We start from the raw sequence: 24,329 nt of genomic DNA on the forward strand, positions 1-24,329 counted from the left end.
ATGACTTTGGGCCACTGATCTCACACTATGAATACACAGATAGTGATACCCTGCATCAAACCCCAAGGAACTTATCTAGATGTGTGGTGAGCACTATGAACCCCCAAGTGCCTCACAGAAGTTTATAACATAGAGGCGTGAAAATAAAAAATCATATTTTTTCCACAAAAATGATCTTTTCACCCCAAAATTTTTACTTTCACAAGGGCAACAGGAGATATTGGACCATCAAAGTTGTTGTGCAATTTGTCCTAAGTACGCTGATACCCCATATGTGGGGGAACCACTGTTTAGGCGCATGGCAGAGCTCGGAAGAGAAGGCGCGCCATTTTGGAACGCAGACTTTGATAGAATGGTCTGTGGGCGTCATGTTGCGATTGCAGAGCCCTTGATATGCCTAAACAGTAGAAACTCCCCACTAGTGACCCCATTTTGAAAACTAGATCCCCACTAGGAGCTTATCTAGATGTGTGGTTAGCACTTTGAATGTCCAAGTGCTTCGCAGAAGTTTATAATGCAGAGCCGTGAAAATAAAAAAATGATTTTTTTTCCACAAAAATGATTTTTTTTAGCCCCCAATTTTTAATTTTGCCAAGGGTAGCAGGAGACATTGGACCCCAAAAGTTGTTGTCCAGTTTGTCCTGAGTACGTTGATGCTCCATATGTGGGGGTAAACCATTGTTTGAGCGCAAGGCAGAGCTCAGAAGGGAGGGAGCACCATTTGACTTTTTGAACGCAGTTTACTGGAATCAATGGTGGCGCCATGTCGCATTTGGAGACCCCTGATGTACCTAAACAGTGGAAACCCCTCAATTATAACTCCAACCCTAACCCCAACACACCCCTAATCCCAACCCTAATCATAATCCTAATCACAACCGTAACTCCAACACACCCTTAACCCTATTCCCAACTCTAACCATAACCCTAATCACAACCCTAACCCCAACACACCCCGAACCCTAATCACAACCCTAATCAGAAACCTAACCCCAACACACCCCTAACCCTAATCCCAACCCCAACCATAACCCTAATCTGAACACTAACTCTAATCCAAACCCTAATCCCAAACCTAACCCTAATCTCAACCCTAACCTTAGCCCCAATCCTAACCCTAACTTTAGCCCCAACTCTAACTTTAGCCCAACTGTAACCCTAATTGGAAAATGGAAATAAATACATTTTTTTTATTGTTTTTCCATAACTAAAGGGGTGATAAAGGGGGAATTTATTTACTATTTTTTTTATTTTGATCACTGTGATAGGGTCTATCACAGTGACGAAAATGAACCAATAGGAAAAATCACTGCGCATGCGCCTGTCGTTTTCTTGCCGGAAAAAGACGCCAGCGGCCATGGGGGAAAGCAGGAGGATCCAGGGACATTGGGACACACACATAAGTATCGGGGGGCCATTGGAGACCCTATTTCTCTGTCCTCTGATCATATCGGAGGACAGAGAAATTAAATGGCAAATCACGCTTTTTTTTGCAGTCGCCGTTATATGGTTAATAACGGCAATCGCAACCTGGGAGTCGGTAAAAAACATCCTGAATCATGTTCTCTGGGGTCTCAGCTATCCCCGGCAGCCGAGACCCTGGAGAAAATCCAACTCTGGGGGGCGCTATACACTTTTTCCACAGCGTCGTTAATTAACGGCACTGGGGTTTAAGTACCCTTAACTACCGCCATTAAAAGGCGTATCGGCGGTCGTTAAGGGGATAATGAGTCCTTTGCGGTGACCGCTACGGCGGTGTCCATAGCTTGAAACCGCGTTTGTGTTAATTGTTCCCCATGGTTGCATTGGCGGTACCTGATCTGTTACCTGAGACTTGTGTGTCTGAACCTGTCCTAAGTTGCCGTCCTGCCTGCACAGTCTGAACCTGTCCCAGATGGCCATCCTGCCTGCACAGTCTCAACCTGTCTCAGGTGGCCATCCTGCCTGCACAGTCTCAACCTGTCACAGATGGCCATCCTGCCTGCACAGTCTCAACCTGTCTCAGGTGGCCATCCTGCCTGCACAGTCTCAACCTGTCCCAGGTGGTGGTCCTGCCTGCACAGTCTCAACCTGTCCCAGGTGGCCGTCCTGCCTGCACAGTCTGAACCTGTCCCAGATGGCCTTCCTGCCTGCACAGTCTGAACGTGTCCCAGGGAGCCATCCTGCCTGCACAGTCTAAACCTGTCCCAGGTGGCCGTCCTGCCCTGCACAGTCTGAACCTGTCCCAGGGGGCCATCCTGCCTGCACAGTCTCAACCTGTCCCAGGTGGTGGTCCTGCCTGCACAGTCTCAACCTGTCCCAGGTGGCCGTCCTGCCTGCACAGTCTGAACCTGTCCCAGATGGCCTTCCTGCCTGCACAGTCTGAACGTGTCCCAGGGAGCCATCCTGCCTGCACAGTCTAAACCTGTCCCAGGTGGCCGTCCTGCCTGCACAGTCTGAACCTGTCCCAGGGGGCCATCCTGCCTGCACAGTCTGGACCTGTCCCAGGTGGCGGTCCTGCCTGCACAGTCTGAAACTGTCCCAGGTAGCCATCCTGCCTGCACAGTCTGAACCTGTCCCAGGTGGCCGTTCTGCCTGCCCAGACTGAACCTGTCCCAGGTGGCCGTCCTGCCTGCACAGTCTCAACCTGTTCCAGATGGCCGTCCTGCCTGCACAGTCTGAACCTGTTCCTGTGGCCGTCCTGCCTGCACAGTCTCAACCTGTTCCAGACGGCCGTCCTGCCTGCACAGTCTGAACCTGTCCCTGTGGCCGTCCTGCCTGCACAGTCTGAACCTGTTCCAGACGGCCGTCCTGCCTGCACAGTCTGAGCCTGTCCCAAGTGGCCGTCCTGCCCTTTCTGGAAATCTGGATTAATGGCTTGGACTCTTGAGGCCTGCTGCTGCTTCCGGAGGCCACACTGGAGTTGCCCCTGGCATCACCTGCGGGCGTAACATACAGCCTCAGCATTACAGTTTTAATTTTTTTTTTCTATTAAACCCATGAAAAATGTATCAATCACAGCATTTTTTACTTCATTTACCTATTACCATAAATAATATGATTGCTGTCTTGGGTGGGTCGTTACGATTACAGGGGCACCAAATATGTCCATATTATTTGCTGATTTGTGATATATTATTTTTTTTTAAAAAAACACATTAAAAAAGAACTTTTTTTCATTATCAAGTGTTTTTAAGACTTATCATTTTTTTTAGTAGTTTTATAGGATGAAAAAATCTCCTAGAAATCCACGGCTGTGTAAAATGTGTACATGCTGCCTGTGGAGTCAGTCTGCAATGCCAACTATATAGTATAGTTTAGTATATAGTATACTAAATTCTCCCCATTACATCACTAGCTCCTGCCTGTAAAGTTGAAGGTTGGGAGTTCAATTGACACAAAAAAGAAAACTTACATTTCTGTAGTTGCTTATTATTTTTACTACTTTTTATAAGAATATAAAAAATATTTTTCTTCATCTCAGTATACAGGGACCATAGAAATATGGTTCATTGACTGCAGTACATGTCAATATTATTAAACTCTCCTATGTACCTCATTATGGCTCCTAGATAGAGCAGCAGCTTGCAAACATGGAGACGTGAGTATAATATTGTCTTCTGAGTCACTTGGTACTCCCGCCTTCCACCATAAGTCCCAGAAAAGGCTAAACTCCTGCCCTATTATCACAGGTGTAGCAGATCCTTAACCACCCCGTCATGTGATTCAGCCCCTCAGTTAGTTTTTATAGTCACTCTGGAAACAGAGTAGTCCTTGGGAGTCTTCATGAATACAGCAGACGCCCACGTGGTCCTTACCAGGGTCATCAAACTCTCCGAGTCCAAGAGTCCCGACTTCAGTACCCCATTTATTTTCACAGGACATGACAGTGACCCCTCACCAGGCTGATAGTACTCTGCCTTTCCCGCCTGCAGTGTGGACTAATAGTGCCTCCTCATGCAGAAGTCCATCTATTCATAGGACAATGGGCAGCAATATGTCCAGTACCTTGACATCTCCAGCATAGCAAGTCTTTACGTTTTACCAACACTTCACCCTTTGTTCCTAGGATTCGCCCCAGTAGTGGCTCTACTATCCCTCTTTTGGGATTCGGGCTCCCTCGTGGTACCCCAGTGTGGGGATGCAACAACACCCGGCTTCGTTAGGGACCTCTTGACCATTTGGTAGTTTTTCACAATGCCCACCATGCCGTTCGCATTACGGGAGTTCACCTGGGCAACCCAGGTCTCCACCAGCCTGGGAAGAGAGTGGATAAATCTATCCATTATGACCTGCTCTACCATCTGTGCTCGGGTGGAGGACTCTGTCTGCAACCAGTTCTGTGCCAGATGCAGGAAATCAAACATTTGGGTGCGAGTAGGTATATCACCGCAATATGCCCAGTGGTGGACCCGTTGAGCTCGAACAGATACAGTCACCTCTGAGTGTGGCAGTATCTCAGTTTTTAGTTCGGCATATTCCCAGGCATCTAGTAAGGCCAGGTCATAAGTAGTGATGAGGGAATTTGTTCGAAAAACAATCACCAAACATAAATTCGGCACAAATATGGCACATTCGGATTCGTGATCGGAAACATAAGCAAAATTTTATAAAAATCGGGGAAAAAAATCGGCAGCATTTGGTAAAAAGTGCAGGAAAATATTTGCATTGCCACTAAATTATTTTCAACACTTCGGCTATGAAAATGGGTCCAAAAATAATTGGACAGATTCAATAATTTTAAATAAAATGTTCATTTTTAGTACTTGGTTGAAAACCCTTTGTTGGCAATGACTGCCTGAAGTCTTGAACTCATGGACATCACCAGACGCTGTGTTTCCTCCTTTTTGATGCTCTGCCAGGCCTTCACTGTGGTGGTTTTCAGTTGCTGTTTATTTGTGGGCCTTTCTGTCTGATGTTTAGTCTTTAACAAGTGAAATGCATGCTTAATTGGGTTGAGATCAGATGACTGACTTGGCCATTCAAGAATATTCCACTTCTTTGCTTTAATAAACTCCTGGGTTGCTTTGGCTTTATGTTTTGGGTCATTGTCCATCTCTAGTATGAAACAATGACCAATCAGTTTTGCTGCATTTGGCTGGATCTGAACACACAGTATGTCTCTGAATACCTCAGAATTAATTCGGCTGCTTCTGTCCTGTGTCACATCATCAATAAACACTAGTGACCCAGTGCCACTGGCAGCCATGCATGCCCAAGCCATCACACTGCCTCCGCCGTGTTTTACAGATGATGTGGTATGCTTTGGATCATGAGCTGAACCACGCCTTCGCCATACTTTTCTCTTTCCACCATTGTGGTAGAGGTTGACCTTGGTTTCATCTGTCAAAAGAATGTTCTTCCAGAACTGTGCTGGCTTTTTTAGATGTTTTTTAGCAAAGTCCAGTCTAGAGTTTTTATTCTTGATGCTTATGAGTGGCTTGCACTGTGCAGTGAACCCTCTGTATTTACTTTTGTGCAGTCTTCTTTTTATGGTAGATTTGGATATTGATACGCCGACCTCCTGGAGAGTGTTGGTCACTTGGTTGGCTGTTGTGAAGGGGTTTCTCTTCACCATGGAGATTATTCTGCGATAATCCACCACTGTTGTCTTCCGTGGGTGCTCAGGTCTTTTTGCATTGATGAGTTCACCAGTGCTTTCTTTCTTTCTCAGGATGTACCAAATTGTAGATTTTTCCACTCCTAATATTGTAGCAATTTCTCGGATGGGTTTTTTCTGTTTTCGCAGCTTAAGGATGGCTTGTTTCACCTATATGGAGAGCTCCTTTGACCTCATGTTTACTTCACAGCAAAACCTTCCAAATGCAAGCACCACACCTCAAATCAACTCCAGGCCATTTATCTGCTTAATTGAGAATGACATAACGAAGGGATTGCCCACACCTGTCCATGAAATAGCCTTGGAGTCAATTGTCCAATTACTTTTGGTCCCTTTAAAAACAGGGTGGCACGTGTTAAGGAGCTAAAACTCCTAAACCCTTCATCCAATTTTAATGTGGATACCCTCAAATGAAAGCTGAAAGTCTGTACTTCAACTGCATCTGAATTGTTTTGTTTAAAATTGATTGTGGTAATGTCTATAACCAAAATTAGAAAAATGTTGTCTCTGTCCAAATATATATGGACCTAACTGTATATATATATATATATATATATATATATATGTACATATATTTTACCATTACTGAGGTTCACAGACAAAGCCAGCATGGCACGTTATAGAAGTGTGTTGTGCACTGCTTCTATTGTGCTCCATGCACGAGGATGCCATTCTAAATCTTATTTTTTCACTAGCTAAATGTGAAACAGCCTGCTGTTTCCCACCATGTCATTTAGTGTTGTGGTGACATTGTTCTGTGATTTGAGCTGTTGTGCCTGAAAAAATTTTTTTGGGTGGGGGCATTTGCTACCGTAATTCATCATGCCATAGTTCACCTTGTTTTTTAGTGCCAATGAAATTCCACAGTCCGCATAGCTCATGCACATGAAAAAAAAAATATTTTTTTCTGTTGGTAAACGTGATACAGCCTACAACGTTGTGGTTGTAATTTTTGGGGGTTGAAATTAAGCTGTCTGCAGACCTCATGCCACTATACAAAATATTTTTTTCTGTTGCTAAAGGTAATACAGCCACCCATATCCAACGTTGTAATTTTGTGGCGGTAAAATTGTTATCTGTGCAGAGCTGTTGCACAGAAGAACAACAACATATTCTGGGTTTTACAAACGTGATACAGCAGCAGACCCCCCAAAAATTATTTTGTTACTAACGTCGTACAGTAGGGGACATCTCACTTTCAAATTGTTTGTGTAATGATACAGACAGTGTCACTGTGGAAAGCCTAGATGGCGCCAACAGGGGGCCCAGGACCGAGAGACAGAGGTGTTAGGAACAGGGCACGCAGCGCACACAGGACCCAGTGACGCCGCTACCATGAGGCGAGTTGAGCTGTTTGGCTCAGGTGGCAGATTCTGTCGGTGTAGTAACTGGATTTGCGTCGGAGACGCATGTTTAGTTACTACACTACGCTATGCAAATTGCCTCTTCTGAGAAAAAGAGGAGTTAAACTCTATAGCGCCACCTCTTGGAAGTATCGATCCTGTTACAGAACCCCCCAGCACCAAGAATGTTATGCAGTATATGTATGTATAATAGTTTCCATGTGAAATGCATCAGTCCACAGGCTGCGCCCCTGGACAAGATATTCTCTTTCTGACCTCCCCCCACCTTTGTAATTCCCACAGTAAATATTGGCAGGCTCCGGCCCCCTGTGGCTATTGTAATGTATGTCTGGCCTGCTGTGTTCCTATTGGCCTGCCCTGTTTATCTGTGTTATATATTCTGTGTGCTGTAAATAAAGGTTGTTCTTAGACTGGAAATACGTGGAGAAGCAGTCAGCTTTTATATGCTCTCATGTAATCAAGAAATTCCTGCCAGCGTCCTTCATTGAGAATATAGCAAAAGCAGAGTGGACTTCCTGAAACACGGGGTGGTACTGAAAGAGGTACCCCAGCTTGGTAGACCCCGTTACACTGGTGGCAGACAGCGGGATGTGATATCCCTTCTACAGGAGGAAAGGAATGAATGGAAAACAACTACCAGAAGTTAAAGAGGACTACATTAAAAGATCTGGTGGAAGCCCGAGGGTTAATCGCCAGCAACAAAACAAAAGCGGATTTGATAGCAGCCATCATGGAACACGACAGTGCAGCGCCCCCCAATGTGAACGTGGAGGACACTGAATTCCAGAGGGAGGTAAAGAACAGACTGGCGTTCTATGGCCCAAACCCTGCAGTAGAGATCATACGAGAGGTGATGGCTGATGTGCGTACTGATCTGAAGGAAGAGATGGCCGAGCGGACCAGGATAGAGCTAACCAAGATGGAGATGGCAGAGCGGACCAAAGTGGAGCTGGCCAAGATGGAGATGGCAGAGCAGAGAGAGGAGAGTCAGCGAGCAAGGGGAGCTCTGGCCTCTGCCCAGGTACCTTCAACAGTAAGCCACAAAAAGATCCAGTATAATGCCTTCCGACAGTTGGGGGAGGCAGAGGAAGACATTGATGGCTTTCTGCAGGACTTTGAGCGGCAGTGTGCCCTTCATCAAGTGAAGCCGGAGGAACGGGTTCAGATTCTGGCCAGCAAGCTGACAGGCCGGGCAGCGGACGCCTATCGCACGGTACCCGATGAGGACTGTATGGACTATGAGCAGATCAAAGAAGTGATCTTGGCCCGGTATGCGCTGACACCAGAGGCATACCGCCAAAAGTTCTGCGGACTTATAAAACGAGTAACCGATACCCACGCTGAATGGGCCTGTAAATTACGGCGGTCACTGTTACAGTGGTACAAGGGAGCCAAGCAACCACTAAGGAGGACGGCCTCCAGCTCTTCTTGTTAGAACGATTCTTTAATGGACTAAACCCCGAGACACAGGAATGGCTTCGGGACAGGTGGCCAAGGACTCTTGAGGAAGCCGCTCATCTGGCCGATGAACATCATGACGCCAGGAGCCCTCAGTTGTCCGGATCAAAGATGGTCACTAGGCGTCCGCCCATCGACCTGGAGGGCCCCAAACCACCGAAGATTGTAGGGGGACCAGCTAGAAACCCGGCCTACCACAGTTCCCCTGGGGCGCGATGCCACACCTGCCGTCAGCTGGGCCACCTGCAAAGACAATGTCCTAACCGGACTCAGCATACCCAGTGGCCAAAGGCGGGAACAGCTACCTTCCGCCGGGCCGCTGTACACTGCTACCAAGGCGAAGCTGACCCGGCATTGGGGGCTACAACTAACCAAGGGGTGGAAGACATGGAGGAAGTGCTGCATGAAGTAGACCCCGTGCAGGCAGCCCGGGCAGATAATCGACAACAGCATCGACAGGTCGTGTGGGTTAATGGGAAACGCATGCAGGGACTAAGAGATTCCGGAGCAACTTTGACCCTTGTGAAGCCTCATCTCGTCCGGGACCAAGAGAAGACGGACCGGACAGTGGCAGTCCGTGTAGCAGGGGGAGCCATACATCGACTGCCCACTGCCAGGATTCACCTGAACTGGGGAGGTGGGGATGGCCTTGTTGAGGTCGGCTTGATGGAGGATTTGCCTGCAGACATTTTGCTGGGAAATGACTTGGGGCCCATGTTGTCTGCCTCCTCGGTTGCCCCTCTGGCTGAGACATATCCTGTGACCACCCGGAGATAAGCTCGAGCTGCGGAGGCGGAATCACACACAGAGGAGGCCCAGGTAAGACATCCCAGCCCTACTCGTATTCCCATAGCCAGACACATTTCTTGGGCCACCCCAGATGAATTTAAGAGGGAGTTACTTGAGGATCCTTCATTGGAGGGATATCGTGGGAAGGCACAGGAGGGGAGAGGGATACTGGAAGGGGAACAGTTTATATGGAAGCAGGGACTCCTCTACCGGATCACAGAGCAGCACCACACAGGGACGAGCCCTACTATAAAACAACAGCTGGTAGTTCCCAAGAAGTATAGGCTGGAGTTACTGCGAATCTCTCATGACATACCCTTGGCCGGGCACTTCGGCGTCAGTTGCACCAGGCATCGTCTGACACAAAACTTCTTTTGGCCGGGGGTAACCTATGATGTTCGTCAATACTGCCAGACCTGTGACAGTTGCCAGCACATTGGCAAGAGGGGAGATCGATGCAAGGCCAAATTACGCCCCCCTCCCCATTGTGGAGGAACCATTTAGCCGAGTAGTGGTCGATCTGATAGGGCCGTTAGCCAAACCCAGTCCGTCAGGGAAAAGGTATATATTGACAGTGGTAGATTATGCCACACGGTATCCAGAAGCGGTTGCGTTACCTAACATACTGGCAGAGACGGTGGCGGCTGCCCTGCTTCAGGTTTTCTCACGGGTTGGATTTCCCCTGGGGATTATCTCAGACCAGGGTACCCAGTTTACAGCAGAGGTGACCAACCAACTGTGGAAGCTGTGTGGCGTAAAGTCCATTAGAAGCGCCCCGTACCACCCGCAAACCAATGGGTTGTGTGAACGCTTTAACAGGACATTAAAACAACTCATTGGGACTTTTACCAGGACCTACAGGGACTGGGAGAAATTGCCTCACCTCCTGTTTGCCTATCGAGAGGTGCCCCAAGAATCCACGGGGTTCTCCCCATTCGAACTGGTATACGGGAGACGGGTAATAGTACCCCTAGACTTAGTGCTAGAACACTGGGAAGGGGAGGGCACCATAGAAGGGGTACCTATTGTACCCTATGTGCTGAAATTCCGGGGCCGCCTACAGGAGCTGACCCAGGCTGTACGTGGGAACATGCAGGTGGCCCAGCGGCGCCAGCGCATATGGTACGATCGGAGGGCCAGAGAGCGCACCTTGGAAATAAGGCAGAAGGTCCTGGTGTTAGAGCCCACTAGGCAGAACAAGTTCCAAGCTGCATGGCAGGGGCCCTACCAGGTAGTGGGGAAAATAGCCGACACCACCTATAATGTCGCCGATTGTGACGACCCCAGGGTTATCCGCATGTTCCACGTGAATATGCTGACGCCCTATCGGGAGCGCCCTAAAGAGGTAGTGGCCATCTGTGCACCTGAAGCAGAGGATTTAGCCGGACTTCCCTTGCCTGATGTCTTAGGGGAGAGGACTCAGTCTAAAACATGGGACCAGGTACACTGGGGTGAAGACTTAGGTCCCCGGGAGAGACAGCAGGCGGAGGAGTTGTTGAGGCAGCTACAGAGGATGTTTTCGAGGAAACCCAGGTACACTCACCTGGCACAACACAAGATTGAGACCCAGGATCAGACCCCCCTGCGACAACTCTCCTTCCGCATCCCTGAGTCTGTACGAGAAGGGATGCGACAAGAGATCCAAGAGATGTTGCGTTTAGGGGTCTTTGAAGAGTCAGATAGTCCCTGGGCATCCCCCGTAGTGTTAGTGCCCAAGAAGGATGGGACTACACGGTTTTGTGTAGACTATCGTAAGCTCAATGAGAAAACAGTGACGGATGCGTATCCCATGTGTGGATGACTTGTTAGACCGGCTGGCAGGGGCAAAGTATTTGACCACCATCGATCTATGCAAAGGCTACTGGTAGATTCCCCTTAGTCCTGATACTATTCCCAAGTCGGCATTTGTCACCCCGTTTGGCTTATTCCAGTTTCGAGTTATGCCATTCGGGATGAAGACTGCTCCTGCGACTTTCCAGAGGCTGGCTGACCGGCTTCTGGATGGTCTCCAGGACTATGCGTGTGCCTACATGGATGACATCGCCATCTACAGCGTGACATGGGAAGAGCATCTAAATCACCTAGAGACAGTATTAGACAGGATCCACAAGGCCGGAATCACCCTGAACCCAAACAAGTGTCACGTGGGCAAAGAAGAGGTTCGGTATTTAGGGCATTGGGTGGGAAGTGGGAAACAGAGACCAGAACCAGCCAAGATTGAGGCCATAGCCAAATGGCCCACCCCACGCACTACAACCCAGGTCATGGCGTTTTTAGGGACAGCGGGGTATTACAGGAAATTCGTTCCCAATTACAGCAGCGTAGCCAAGCCCCTCACTGATCTGACCCGTAAGAACCAACCCCGCCAGGTAACCTGGACCTCAGAGTGTGAGGAAGCCTTCCGCCAGCTAAAGGACGCCCTCACCAATACCCCTGTATTGGCCGCACCCGATCCAACTAAACGTTTCCTTGTCCACACAGACGTTTCTATGTTTGGATTGGGGGCAGTACTGAGCCAAGTCGGGCCGGACGGCCAAGAACACCCGGTAGCTTACCTGAGTCGGAAACTACAGCCCCGTGAAGTGAGCTATGCGGCCATCGAGAGGGAGTGCCTGGCAATAGTATGGGCACTCAAAAAGTTACAACCATATTTGTATGGACGACAGTTTTCCCTCCTAACGGACCATAATCCCCTAGTCTGGCTTAATCGGGTCTCCGGAGACAACGCCAGATTACTGCGGTGGAGTTTAGCCCTACAACCTCGGGACTTCACCATCCACTACCGACCTGGCAAACAAAACGGTAACTAAGTTGACAAACGGAACTCGTACCAACCCCATAGACTTTGGTCATCCCCAAACCGATCCGTTAAGGATCAGACTGTGTATGCCGATCGCGTCGCTGAAAAGGGGAGCCGTGTTACAGAACCCCCTAGCACCAAGAATGTTATGCAGTATATGTATGTATAATAGTTTCCATGTGAAATGCATCAGTCCACAGGCTGCGCCCCTGGAAAAGATATTCTCTTTCTGACCTCCCCCACCTTTGTAATTCCCACAGTAAATATTGGCAGGCTCCGCCCCCCTGCGGCTATTGTAATGCATGTTTGGCCTGCTGTGTTCCTATTGGCCTGCCCTGTGTATCTGTGTTATATATTCTGTGTGCTGTAAATAAAGGTTGTTCTTAGACTGGAAATACGTGGAGAAGCAGTCAGCTTTTATATGCTCTCATGTAATCAAGAAATTCCTGCCAGCGTCCTTCATTGAGAATCTAGCAAAAGCAGAGTGGACTTCCTGAAACACGGGGTGGTACTGAAAGAGGTACCCCAGCTTGGTAGACCCCGTTACAGATCCTACAAGTCACAATCAACTCTTTAACGAGTCGTGCAATATGACTATTAAGTCTATTCAGGGCTCTGTCCTGGATCTCCTTATACAGCCCTCCCCAACTCACCTGACATCATCACAGGTCCTGATGCTGAAGTCACTCTTCTCCATGCATCTCCTCTGGTTGTTCATGGATGGCTGCTCTGTGCACACAGGACCTGTGATGAGGTCACAGGAGGGGGAGGAGTCAGCAGGCTCAGAGTCCTCCTGTATGCAGAACTCTGCTGTGGTGATTGTCATGGTGCTGGATGAGGGGAAGTTGATGTGTGGGGTCAGGAGGGGTTTGCAGGGTGGATGTAGCAGAGTCATGTGTGTACAAGGTATATGGAGCGGAGCCGTGTGTGTACAAGGTATATGGAGCGGAGCCATGTGTGTACGAGGTGTGCGGAGCAGAGCCGGGTGTGCACGGTGCAGAGCCGTGTGTGTAAAAGGTGTACGGAGTGGAGCCATGTGGGTACGATTTGTGCGGAGCAGAGACGCATGTGTACAAGGTGTATGGAGCAGAGCAGTGTGTGTACTTGGTGTATGGAGTGGAGCCGTGTGTGTACTTAGTGTATGGAGTGGAGCCGTGTGTACGAGGTGTACGGAGCGGAGCCGTGTGTGTACGAGGTGTATGTAGCGGAGCCGTGTGTGTGCGAGGTGTACAGAGCCGTGTGTACGAGGTGTGCGGAGCAGAGCCGGGTGTGTACGGTGCAGAGCCGTGTGTGTACGAGGTGTGTGGAGCGGAGCCGTGTGTGTATGAGGTGTACGGCGCGGAGCCGTGTGTGTACGAGGTGTGTGGAGCGGAGCCGTGTGTGTACTTGGCGTACAGAGCGGAGCCGTGTGTGTACGAGGTGTACGGAGCGGAGCCGTGTGTGTACTTGGTGTATGGAGCGGAGCTGTGTGTGTATGAGGTGTACGGAGCGGAGCCATGTGTGTACTTGGTGTATGGAGCGGAGCCATGTGTGTACTTTGGTGTATGAAGCGGAGCCGTGTGTACACTTGGTGTACAGAGTGGAGCCTTGTATGTACGAGGTGTACGGAGTGAAGCCGTGTGTGTACTTGGTGTACGGAGTGGAGCCTTGTATGTACGAGGTGTACGGAGTGAAGCCGTGTGTGTACTTGGTGTACGGAGTGGAGCCGTGTGTGTATGTGGTGTACGGATCGGAGCCGTGTGTGTATGTGGTGTACGGAGCGGAGCCGTGTGTGTGTGGTGTATGGAGCGGAGCAGTGTGTGTACAAGGTGTACGGAGTGGAGCCGTGTGTGTACGAGGTGTACGGAGCTGAGCCATGTGTGTACGATTTGTGCGAAGCAGAGACGCGTGTGTACAAGGTGTATGGAGCAGAGCCATGTGTGTACTTGGTGTATGAAGCGGAGCCGTGTGTGTACTTTGTGTACAGAGTGGAGCCGTGTGTGTACGGAGTGGAGCCGTGTGTACTTGGTGTACGGAGCAGAGCCGTGTGTGTACGAGGTGTGTGGAAGGGAGCCGTGTCTGTACTTGGTGTACGGAGCGGAGCTGTGTGTGTACAAGGTGTTCGGAGCGGAGCCGTGTGTGTACGTGGTGTACGGAGCGGAGCCGTGTGTGTATGTGGTGTACGGAGCGGAGCCGTGTGTGTATGTAGTGTACGGAGCGGAGCCGTGAGTGTACAAGGTGTACGGAGTGGAGCCGTGTGTGTACGAGGTGTACGGAGCTGAACCATGTGTGTACGAGGTGTATGGAAGGAAGCTGTGTCTGTACTTGGTGTACGGAGCGGAGCCGTGTGTGTACGAGGTGTACGGAGTGGAGCCGTGTGTGTATGTGATGTACGGAGCGGAGCCGTGTGTGTATGTGGTGTACGGAGCGGAGCCGTGTGTGAATTTAGTGTACAGAGCGGAGCCGTGAGTGAACAAGGTGTACGGAGCTGGGCCATGTGTGTACGATTTGTGCGAAGCAGAGACGCGTGTGTGCAAGGTGTATGGAGCAGAGCCGTGTCTGTACTTGGTGTATGAAGGGGAGCCGTGTGTGTACTTGGTGTACAGAGTGGAGCCATGTGTGTATGAGGTGTATGGAGCAGAACCGCGTGTGTGCAAGGTGTACGGAGTGGAGCCGTATGCATACTTAGTGTATGGAGCGGAGCCATGTGTGTACTTGTTGTACGGAGGGGAGCCGTGTGTGTACGAGGTGTACGGAGCAGAGCAGCATGAGTACGAGGTGTATGGATCAGAGCCGCATGTGTGCAAGGTTTACGGAGTGGAGCCATGTGTGTAGGAGGTGTACGTAGCGTGGCTGCATGTGTACAAGGTGTACAGAGCAGAGCCACATGTGTACAAGGCTTACGGAGTGGAGCATGTGTGTACTGAGTGGAGCCGTGTGTGTTCGCGAGGTGTACGGAGCGGAGCCGTGTGTGTAAGAGGCATACAAAGCGGAACCGTGTGTGTATGAGGTGTGTGGAGCCGTGCGTGTACGATGTCGGTGTGGACACAGGAGTACACGCCGGAGCCCCGAGGAGCACTTTAAAACTCGCACGTGACATTCCATCGGAAGTGACGTGCTGGAAGCTGACCGGAAATGATGTAATTTCGGGAGGAAATTGTGAGGGAACCATGGAGGCATTCAGGGAATGCTTCAGATTCATCACCGTGTCCTCCTCCGACAGCGCGGACAGCGGGATCGCCTTGGAATCGGGGATGCCGGCCATGTGAGCAGATCATGATATGTCCTGCAGCGGTATGCTCAGGTGGGCATTACAATGGGAGCAGGGCCGCTATAGTATCTTTATAGAATCTTTCTTTCTCTCTCTCTTTCTTTCTCTCTCTGTTCTTTTTTTCCCTCTCTAATCTTTTTTTTCTTTCTCTCTGCTCTTTCTTTCTCTCCCTGTTCTTTCTTTCTCTGTGTTCTTTATTTCCCTCTCTAATCTTTTTTTCTCTCTGCTTTCTTTTTTCTCTGTTCTTTCTTTCTCTCTGTGTTCTTTCTTTCTTTCTTTCTTTCTTTCTTTCTTTCTTTCTTTCTTTCTTTCTTTCTTTCTTTCTCTCTCTGTTCTTTCTTTCTTTCCCCTCTTTCTCTCTCTGTTCTTTCCCTTCTTTCTTTCTCTCTCTGTTCTTTCTTTCTTTCCTTACCCTCTTTCTTTCTCTCTCTCTCTGTTCTTTCTTTCTTTACCCTCTTTCTTTCTCTCCTTTCTTTCTTTCTTTCTTTCCCCTCTTTCTTTCTCTCTCTGTTCTTTCTTTCATTCCCCTCTTTCTTTCCCCTCCCTCTTTCTTTCTTTCTCTCTGTTCTTTCTTTCCTTTCTTTCTTTCTTTCTTTCTTTCTTTCTTTCTTTCTTTCTTTCTTTCTTTCTTTCTTTCTTTCTTTCTTTCTTTCTTTCTCTCTGTTCTTTCTTTCCCCTCTTTCTCTCTCTCTGTTCTTTCCCTTCTTTCTTTCTCTCTCTGTTCTTTCTTTCTTTCCTTACCCTCTTTCTTTCTCTCTCTCTCTCTGTTCTTTCTTTCTTTACCCTCTTTCTTTCTCTCCTTTCTTTCTTTCTTTCCCCTCTTTCTTTCTCTCTCTGTTCTTTCTTTCATTCCCCTCTTTCTTTCCCCTCCCTCTTTCTTTCTTTCTTTCTTTCTTTCTCTCTGTTCTTTCTTTCCTTTCTTTCTTTCTTTCTTTCTTTCTTTCTTTCTTTCTTTCTTTCTTTCTTTCTTTCTTTCTTTCTTTCTTTCTTTCTTTCTCTCTCTGTTCTTTCCTTTCTTTCTTTCTTTCTTTCTTTTTTTCTTTCTTTCTCTCTCTCTGTTCTTTCCCTTCTTTCTTTTTCGTTCTCTTTCTCTCTGTTCTTTCTTCCCCTCTTTCTTTCTCTGTTTTCTTTCCCCTCCTTCTTTCTCTCTCTCTGTTCTTTCTTTCTCTCTCCTTTCTTTCTTTCTTTCTCTTTCTTTCTTTCTTTCTTTCTTTCTTTCTTTCTTTCTTTCTTTCTTTCTTTCTCCTTTCTTTCTTTCTTACTTTCTTTCTTTCTCTCTTTCTCTCTCTCTCTCCTTTCTTTCTCTCTCTCTGTTCTTCCCTTCCCTATAACCAACGAACAGAAAAAGGGGGCGGGGGTGTTAAAAAGGTACTACTGGCCTCTCAGATCCTCAATATTAATCTGACCTGATATCAAAATTACTATATTTGCCCATAGGATGAATAGTATATACATGATCTCATTTATATGGTACAAATAAGTGGGGCTTATAAGAAAAGGATGTTATACCCATACATGTTATTGTGACTTACTTGGGCAAGTGGAAGACATATCCTATGGGCAACTATAGTCATTTTGCTATCAGGTCAGATTAATATTGAGGATCTGAGAGGCCAGTAGTACCTTTTTAAAGGGCGTCTGTCACCTCAAAAATCGTATATGAGCTGCGGCCACCAGCATAAGGGGCTTATCTACAGCATTCTGTAATGCATTCTGTAATGCTGTAGATAAGCCCCCCATGTAACCTGAAAGATGAGAAATAAAGGTTATATTATACTCACCCAGGGGCGGTCCTGGTCCATTACGGGTCAGATGGGCATCGCGGTCCGCTCCGGCTGTTTGCGGGAAGTCGGAAGTAACAGAAACACGCTATCAGGCCACGTTCACATGTTCAGTATGTTACCTCAGTATTTGTAAGCTAAAACCAGGAGAGTAAAAATCAGAGGAAAAGTATAAAGAAACACGTCACCACTTCTGGATCTCTCACCCACTCCCAATTTGGCTTACAAATACTGAGGTAAAATTCTGACCAATACACATCCTGATATTTCCGGTACCAGAAAAAACGGTACTGGAGATATTCGTGTCCGTGTGTGTAATACGTGTGGCAACAGTGTGCCGAATCTGTACGACACGGACACCTGCCGGGGAAGAAGCGCTACAGTAAGCACTGTGCCCCGGCCAAGGGCACACTTAAAATGAAGCAAGTTGATAACCACATATCCAAGCCCTTTCCACTTCCTGCCGCTTTCAACTCAAAAATATTTCACGAATCCGTTCATTCCTCAACCATGAATCTGCAAAAACCCTAGTCCATGCCCTCATCATCTCTCGCCTTGACTACTGCAACCTCCTGCTCTGTGGCCTCCCCTCTAACACTCTTGCACCCCTCCAATCTATTCTAAACTCTGCTGCCCGACTAATCGACCTGTCCCCCCGCTATTCCCCGGCCTCTCCCCTCTGTCAATCCCTTCACTGGCTCCCCATTGCCCAGAGACTCCACTACAAAACCCTTACCATGACGTACAAAGCCATCCACAACCTGTGTCCTCCATACATCTGTGACCTCGTCTCCCGGTACTTACCTACCCGCAACCTCCGATCCTCACAAGATCTCCTTCTTTACTCCCCTCTTATCTCCTCTTCTCACAATCGTATACAAGATTTCTCTCGCGTATCACCCCTACTCTGGAACCCTCTACCACAACACATCAGACTCTCGCCTACCATCAAAACCTTCAAAAAGAACCTGAAGACCCACCTCTTCAGACAAGCCTACAACCTGCAGTAACCACCGATCGACCAAACTGCTGCATGACCAGCTCTACCCTCACCTACTGTATTCTCACCCATCCCTTGTAGATTGTGAGCCTTCGCGGGCAGGGTCCTCATTCCTCCTGTACCAGTTATGACTTTTTATTATGTATACCCCTCCTCACATGTAAAGCGCCATGGAATAAATGGCGCTATAACAATAAATAATAATAATAACTTCACCTCAGGCGGCATTTAGTCCCTGAAGAAGTGTAAAGATCGATGTTTCAAATATATTCCTATTTAAAAGTGTATGTATTTTCCATGTGCGTCAGGTTAGGCTAGTAAAGAGTAAACCAGATTTATTTTTACTGATTTTATTACGGGGAGGGGGGGGCACCATTTTTCAGTTCGCCTCAGGCAGCAGAAGGGCTAGGTCACTCCTGACAGGACCTGTACCTAAGGCACGCAGTAAGCACAGTACCTGAGACTAGACAGTCACGTGATCACAGAGGGGCGGAGCTACAGCGTGAGAGGATGGGGAGACAGCTGAGTGCGCAGAGCACAGGACAGAGAACAACAAAATAGTCAGTGGTGAGCCGAGGGTCAAAAGCCAGATGAGAGTGAGGTACCAGGGACAAGACGAAGAGTAAACTGAGACAAGCCAAGGAGTCAGAAAACCAAGAAGGACAGATCAGTACTAAGCAGAAAACAGAGACAGGGGACAGAACCGGGTCATACACAACAAAGCTCCCATGCACTGAGGCACAGCAAATACGGGTCAGTAACCACAAACCGAGTAAACGGAAGTATCACCAACACCTGACCCAGGAGCCACCAGCATTAAATAGCTGCCCAAGAATCAGAGAGAGGCAATCGAAGTTAACCCTGACCTGACCAGGACGGGTCCCACAGTCCGTCTTCTGTTCGCAAAGACCTTAAACTTCGTCTGAGCTTCCCTAATATTCTTCTGGACCACCAGCCACAAATTTCCCAACTGTTGTACAGCTACTGTGTATCAGCCCAGGGGCAACCGGAGTCCAGCCGACAAAACTCCCCGAAAAATATAAGAGTCGGTGATAATGTAATGACACAGACAGAGTTACTGTGGAAAGCATAGATGGCGCCAGCATGGGATCCCAGGGCCAAGAGATGGAAGTGTTAGGAGCAGGAAACACAGTGCACACAGGACCTGAACCTAAGGCACACATTAAGCATAGGATGAATAAACAAAAGCACAACTAAATATAACATAGCTAAAGATAATCTAAATATAATTGCCACACCAAGCAAAAATGCAACTATGTTATAAAAATAACTACAATTCAGGACAAATCGCTGAAAAATATAACAAAAAGGAGGTGGGTCACAAGGACCCAGAAAAAACGATCAATAAGTCCAAGTCATAAAAATAAACAACTTTATTAATATAACATATACAAACCAAATACAAATATACAAATACATATAATATTAAGAACAGAGTAGATGAAAAGTGCCACCAGGTGTACTAAGACACCACCAAGACATAAAAACATATTAGGGGCGCATGGAGCCGGACACATCCATACCTATACCGGTATACAGGATCAGGGGTACAATAACCTCATACATCACATGTATCAATATATAGAAAACCATCCTTAATCAAATGTGATGAGATGTGGATGACCCCCATATGATCAACCATACCCAATGACAGATAATATATATCACAAAAAGGACCAATGGTCCACGGTGTCAAATCTATACCAAATGTATATGTATATAATTACCTCTAAATAGAGCACCGGGTAGGATGTGCACAGGGACCGTGCGCCCTCCCCAACGCACGTTTCGGTTATCACACCTTCCTCAGGGGGAATAAGGTGGACAACTAGGTGTGTGATTAAATACCAATCGGTACCGGAAGTACCCGGGACAAACCCGGAAATGACATATCATAACCATGGTAACCATTATACATATCCCCCAATACAAAAAATAAATACATAAAAAACGGTAGAAATCAGCCCGAACATACCAGGCAGGGCACGCGCCGCAGATCGCCGACCGCCAGTCAATCACAGGGCCCTGTGAAGACCGGCGACGGACGAACACACAGCGCAGGCACCTGCTCACAAGAAGCTCACATTTAACCCCTTGTCCGCCTTTTGTGTCCAGTTGTCCACTATTCTGTCAGCTGCTGTCGATGGTGAAATTATTACGAAAGAGCTGGCTGCAGCATTAACTGTTAAAGAACCGACTATTCCTACATTTTATCTCCTCCCTAAGGTACATAAGAACATTAAGGTTCCCCCTGGACGTCCAATTGTGTCAGGGCTGGGGAACTTCCTGGAGAATATCAATAAATGGATAGATTCCATACTTCAGCCTTTGGTGGTGGGTCTCCCCTCCTTCCTTAAGGACACGACGCAGCTGCTTAGGATGGTGGATGGTCTTTCTTTGGACTCTGACACCCTCCTTGTTACAGCTGACGTCGAGTCCTTATATACAAGCATCCGTCATTGTGACGGTTTACGTGCGGTTAAATTTTTTTTAGATACATCCGATTACTCCCCCGGTTTCAAAGCCCTAGTACTAGAGGTGTTAGAATTTACTCTCACCCACAATTTTTTTACTTTTAAGGGGTCCCTCTACCTGCAGCTCCAGGGCACTGCTATGGGGGCGGCTTTTGCCCCCTCGTATGCAAATTTGTTCCTGGGGCTGTGGGAGAGGGACCTCTTCCTGTCAGATGGTTGTTCGTCGTCGGTGTGCTGCGTCCTATCCTGGGCGCGGTACATCGACGACGTCTTCCTTATCTGGCAGGGTTCTTCTTCAGCTCTTGACCTTTTCTTTAAGGTGGTTAATAATAATGATCTGAACATACGCCTTACGGTCAATTATCATCCTGACAAAATTGAGTTTCTGGATGTTGTGCTCCGGAAGGATGTTGGCGGGCATGTCAGTACTAACATATACCGAAAACCCACATCTACGAATATGCTGCTCCACGCCTCCTCCTCACTTCCTGCTCACATGATTCGCGCCGTACCTGTGGGACAATTTTTACGTCTCCGGCGTATATGTTCGACGCAGCAACTTTTTGAGGCTGAGGCAGATAAATTAAAGCAACGATTTATCGAGAGAGGGTATAGTCATAGGGCTGTTAAAAGGGCTTATCATAAAGCTAAATGGTCAGAGAGGAATTCACTATTATACCAAACGAAAAAGGGCACAAATGACTCTGGTGTGGTAAGGTTTATTACCAATTTCAATACCCAATCAGAGTCAGTACGTGCAGCTCTTAAAAGAGCGTGGCCTATACTGATGACTGACAATACCATCCCTAAGATTCTTCCTAATAAGCCCGCCATCACCTTTCGACGTGCTAGAAACCTGCGAGATCGTCTTACTCGTAGCCATTATAATGGAGGTTCCCCCAGAACGTTTTTGGATGACTTTCCGGCTAGGAGGGGCTGTAGGCCCTGTGTTCGCTGTGTTGCCTGTATAAATGTGGATCGTAGTGACTCATTTGTTGATTCATCGGGGTGCAAGACCTATAAAATCGAGAAGTCCATCACCTGTGAGTCTAGGAATGTTATCTATTATGCCACGTGTCCGTGCTCCCTGATCTACGTAGGTCTTACCACACGCCAACTTAAGGTACGGGTCAGGGAGCACGTGCGTGGCATTCAGGCGGCCAGCGACCAGGTTGATATAGCCCTTCTCAAAACTATACCAAGGCATTTTAAAACACATCATAGCTGTAATAGTAAGGAGTTGCGTGTAAAGGGCATTGATATTATTGACCTGGGTATTCGTGGTGGCAATATCTCTCAACGTCTGGCCCAGCTTGAGTCTCGCTGGATATGGACTCTGGGCACGGTTTATCCACGGGGTCTCAACGAGGCGCTTAATTTCTCATCCTTTTTGTGATCACCGTTCACTTTTTACATCTTTGCGGGACACTGCTGCGGCTTTTATGTATTTTCTGTATTTTCTTTATTTGTATGTTATTAATTTTTATATTTTGTTTTTGACTAGGTGTTGTTGGTTATGTTTGCATCCTTTTTTCTGCACTTTGAGGAGGAGTGGATACACTTACCTTTCAAGACTCCATGTAATGTTCCGCCGGATTGGTAGCTTCCATTATGGAGCAACACTAAGGGCTGCCGGTTGATTCCCTTGAAGCTATCTCCAGTTTAAGGACTTTTTGGACTACTCCGGTTTAATAATTTACACGTTGACGTGCGTGTTATTATTATATAACAATATATTGTACAACTATCCACACCCCGTGTGTATTTTCATTTATGTGTTTTTGTATATATGTACCGTACTGCGTTTTTGTATTTGTCCATTGCTTTTATTTAGGTACCCCTTTCCCTCTTTCATTATGGTGGTATCAGTCTCCGATATCATTCTGCGCATGCGCGCGTGCGCCGCTTGTTTTATTGGCGTCTGCGCTGTACACGCTATTTTCCATTCTGCTGCGGTGGTGTATTGCCATTCTGCGCACGCGTATCCATGTTTCTGTGCCTGGTTGGCGCCTGCGCCGTGTGTGTTGGTGGCGCGGTTGCTAGGCTTGCTATTGTCTTCCTGGCTGCGGGCTAGTATCGCTATTCTGCGCATGCGCGTCTTTGTTCCTCTGCCAGGTTGGTGCCTGCGCTGTGTGTTCGTCCGTCGCCGGTCTTCACAGGGCCCTGTGATTGACTGGCGGTCGGCGATCTGCGGCGCGTGCCCTGCCTGGTATGTTCGGGCTGATTTCTACCGTTTTTTATGTATTTATTTTTTGTATTGGGGGATATGTATAATGGTTACCATGGTTATGATATGTCATTTCCGGGTTTGTCCCGGGTACTTCCGGTACCGATTGGTATTTAATCACACACCTAGTTGTCCACCTTATTCCCCCTGAGGAAGGTGTGATAACCGAAACGTGCGTTGGGGAGGGCGCACGGTCCCTGTGCACATCCTACCCGGTGCTCTATTTAGAGGTAATTATATACATATACATTTGGTATAGATTTGACACCGTGGACCATTGGTCCTTTTTGTGATATATATTATCTGTCATTGGGTATGGTTGATCATATGGGGGTCATCCACATCTCATCACATTTGATTAAGGATGGTTTTCTATATATTGATACATGTGATGTATGAGGTTATTGTACCCCTGATCCTGTATACCGGTATAGGTATGGATGTGTCCGGCTCCATGCGCCCCTAATATGTTTTTATGTCTTGGTGGTGTCTTAGTACACCTGGTGGCACTTTTCATCTACTCTGTTCTTAATAGTATATGTATTTGTATATTTGTATTTGGTTTGTATATGTTATATTAATAAAGTTGTTTATTTTTATGACTTGGACTTATTGATCGTTTTTTCTGGGTCCTTGTGACCCACCTCCTTTTTTTTTTTTTTTACATTAAGCATAGGACCTGAGACTAGAAAGTCACGTGATCGCAGAGGGGCAGAGCTACTGCATGAGAGGATGGGGAGACGGCTGAGTGTGCAGGGCACAGGACAAAGAACGACGTAGTCAGTGGGGAGCCGAGGGTCAAAAGCCAGATGAGAGTGAGGTACCAGGACAAGACCGAAGAGTAAACCAAGACAAGCCAAGGAGTCAGAGTACCGGGAAGGACAGATCAGTACCGAGCAGAAAACAGACAGGAGTCGGGGACAGAACTGTTGTGAATTCAGCTTTTGGGCTCCCTCCGGTGGTTGTAGAGGGTAATGCAGTTGTGCCTGGACTGCAGGAGTGGACAGGTGTATCTACTAATTGCAAAACTGACTGGGGTATATAGCTTTGCAGGATCCTTTAGTCAGTGCCAGTTGTCCATTGTTCTTGAAGGATTCACTTCCCTGCTGGTCTCTCCAGTTTGCCGTGTTTTTCTACAAAGATAAGTCCTGGCTTTGTTTTTGCTGTCCACCTGCTGTGGACCTTATAGTTCTGTGCATTTTCATGTTTTTGTCTTGTCCAGCTTAGTCTGTGAAGGATTTTTTGCAGCCTAGCTATTTCTCTGGAGATGCAGATATACCCCCCATGTCTTTAGTCAGATGTGGTGATCCGTATTTTCTGCGGTGGATATTTTCTAGTGTTTTTATACTGACCGCATAGTACTCTGTTCTATTCTTTCTTTTTAGCTAGTATGGCCTCCTATGCTAAAATCTGATTTCATATCTGCGTATGTTATTTCCCTCTCCTCTCACAGTCAATATTTGTGGGGGGCTATCTATCCTTTGGGGATTTTCTCTGAGGCAAGATAGGTTTCCTGTTTCTGTCTTTAGGGGTAGTTAGATCTTAGGCTGTGCCGAGGGGTCTAGG

At 47.5% G+C, this 24,329-nt stretch overlaps 1 long non-coding RNA gene across 1 annotated transcript; it reads left to right on the forward strand.

Annotated features, from left to right (window-relative positions):
* The first annotated feature begins 15,163 nt into the window (after positions 1-15,163).
* On the forward strand, positions 15,164-23,365 carry LOC138663930 (uncharacterized). The gene is made up of 2 exons (XR_011318258.1): positions 15,164-15,293; positions 22,041-23,365. It is a non-coding gene; the product is annotated as an uncharacterized lncRNA (long non-coding RNA).
* Positions 23,366-24,329: the final 964 nt, after the last annotated feature.

Source organism: Ranitomeya imitator, chromosome 2 (genome assembly GCF_032444005.1).
Source record: "Ranitomeya imitator isolate aRanImi1 chromosome 2, aRanImi1.pri, whole genome shotgun sequence".
In the NCBI taxonomy this organism is placed as follows: Eukaryota; Metazoa; Chordata; class Amphibia; order Anura; family Dendrobatidae; genus Ranitomeya; species Ranitomeya imitator.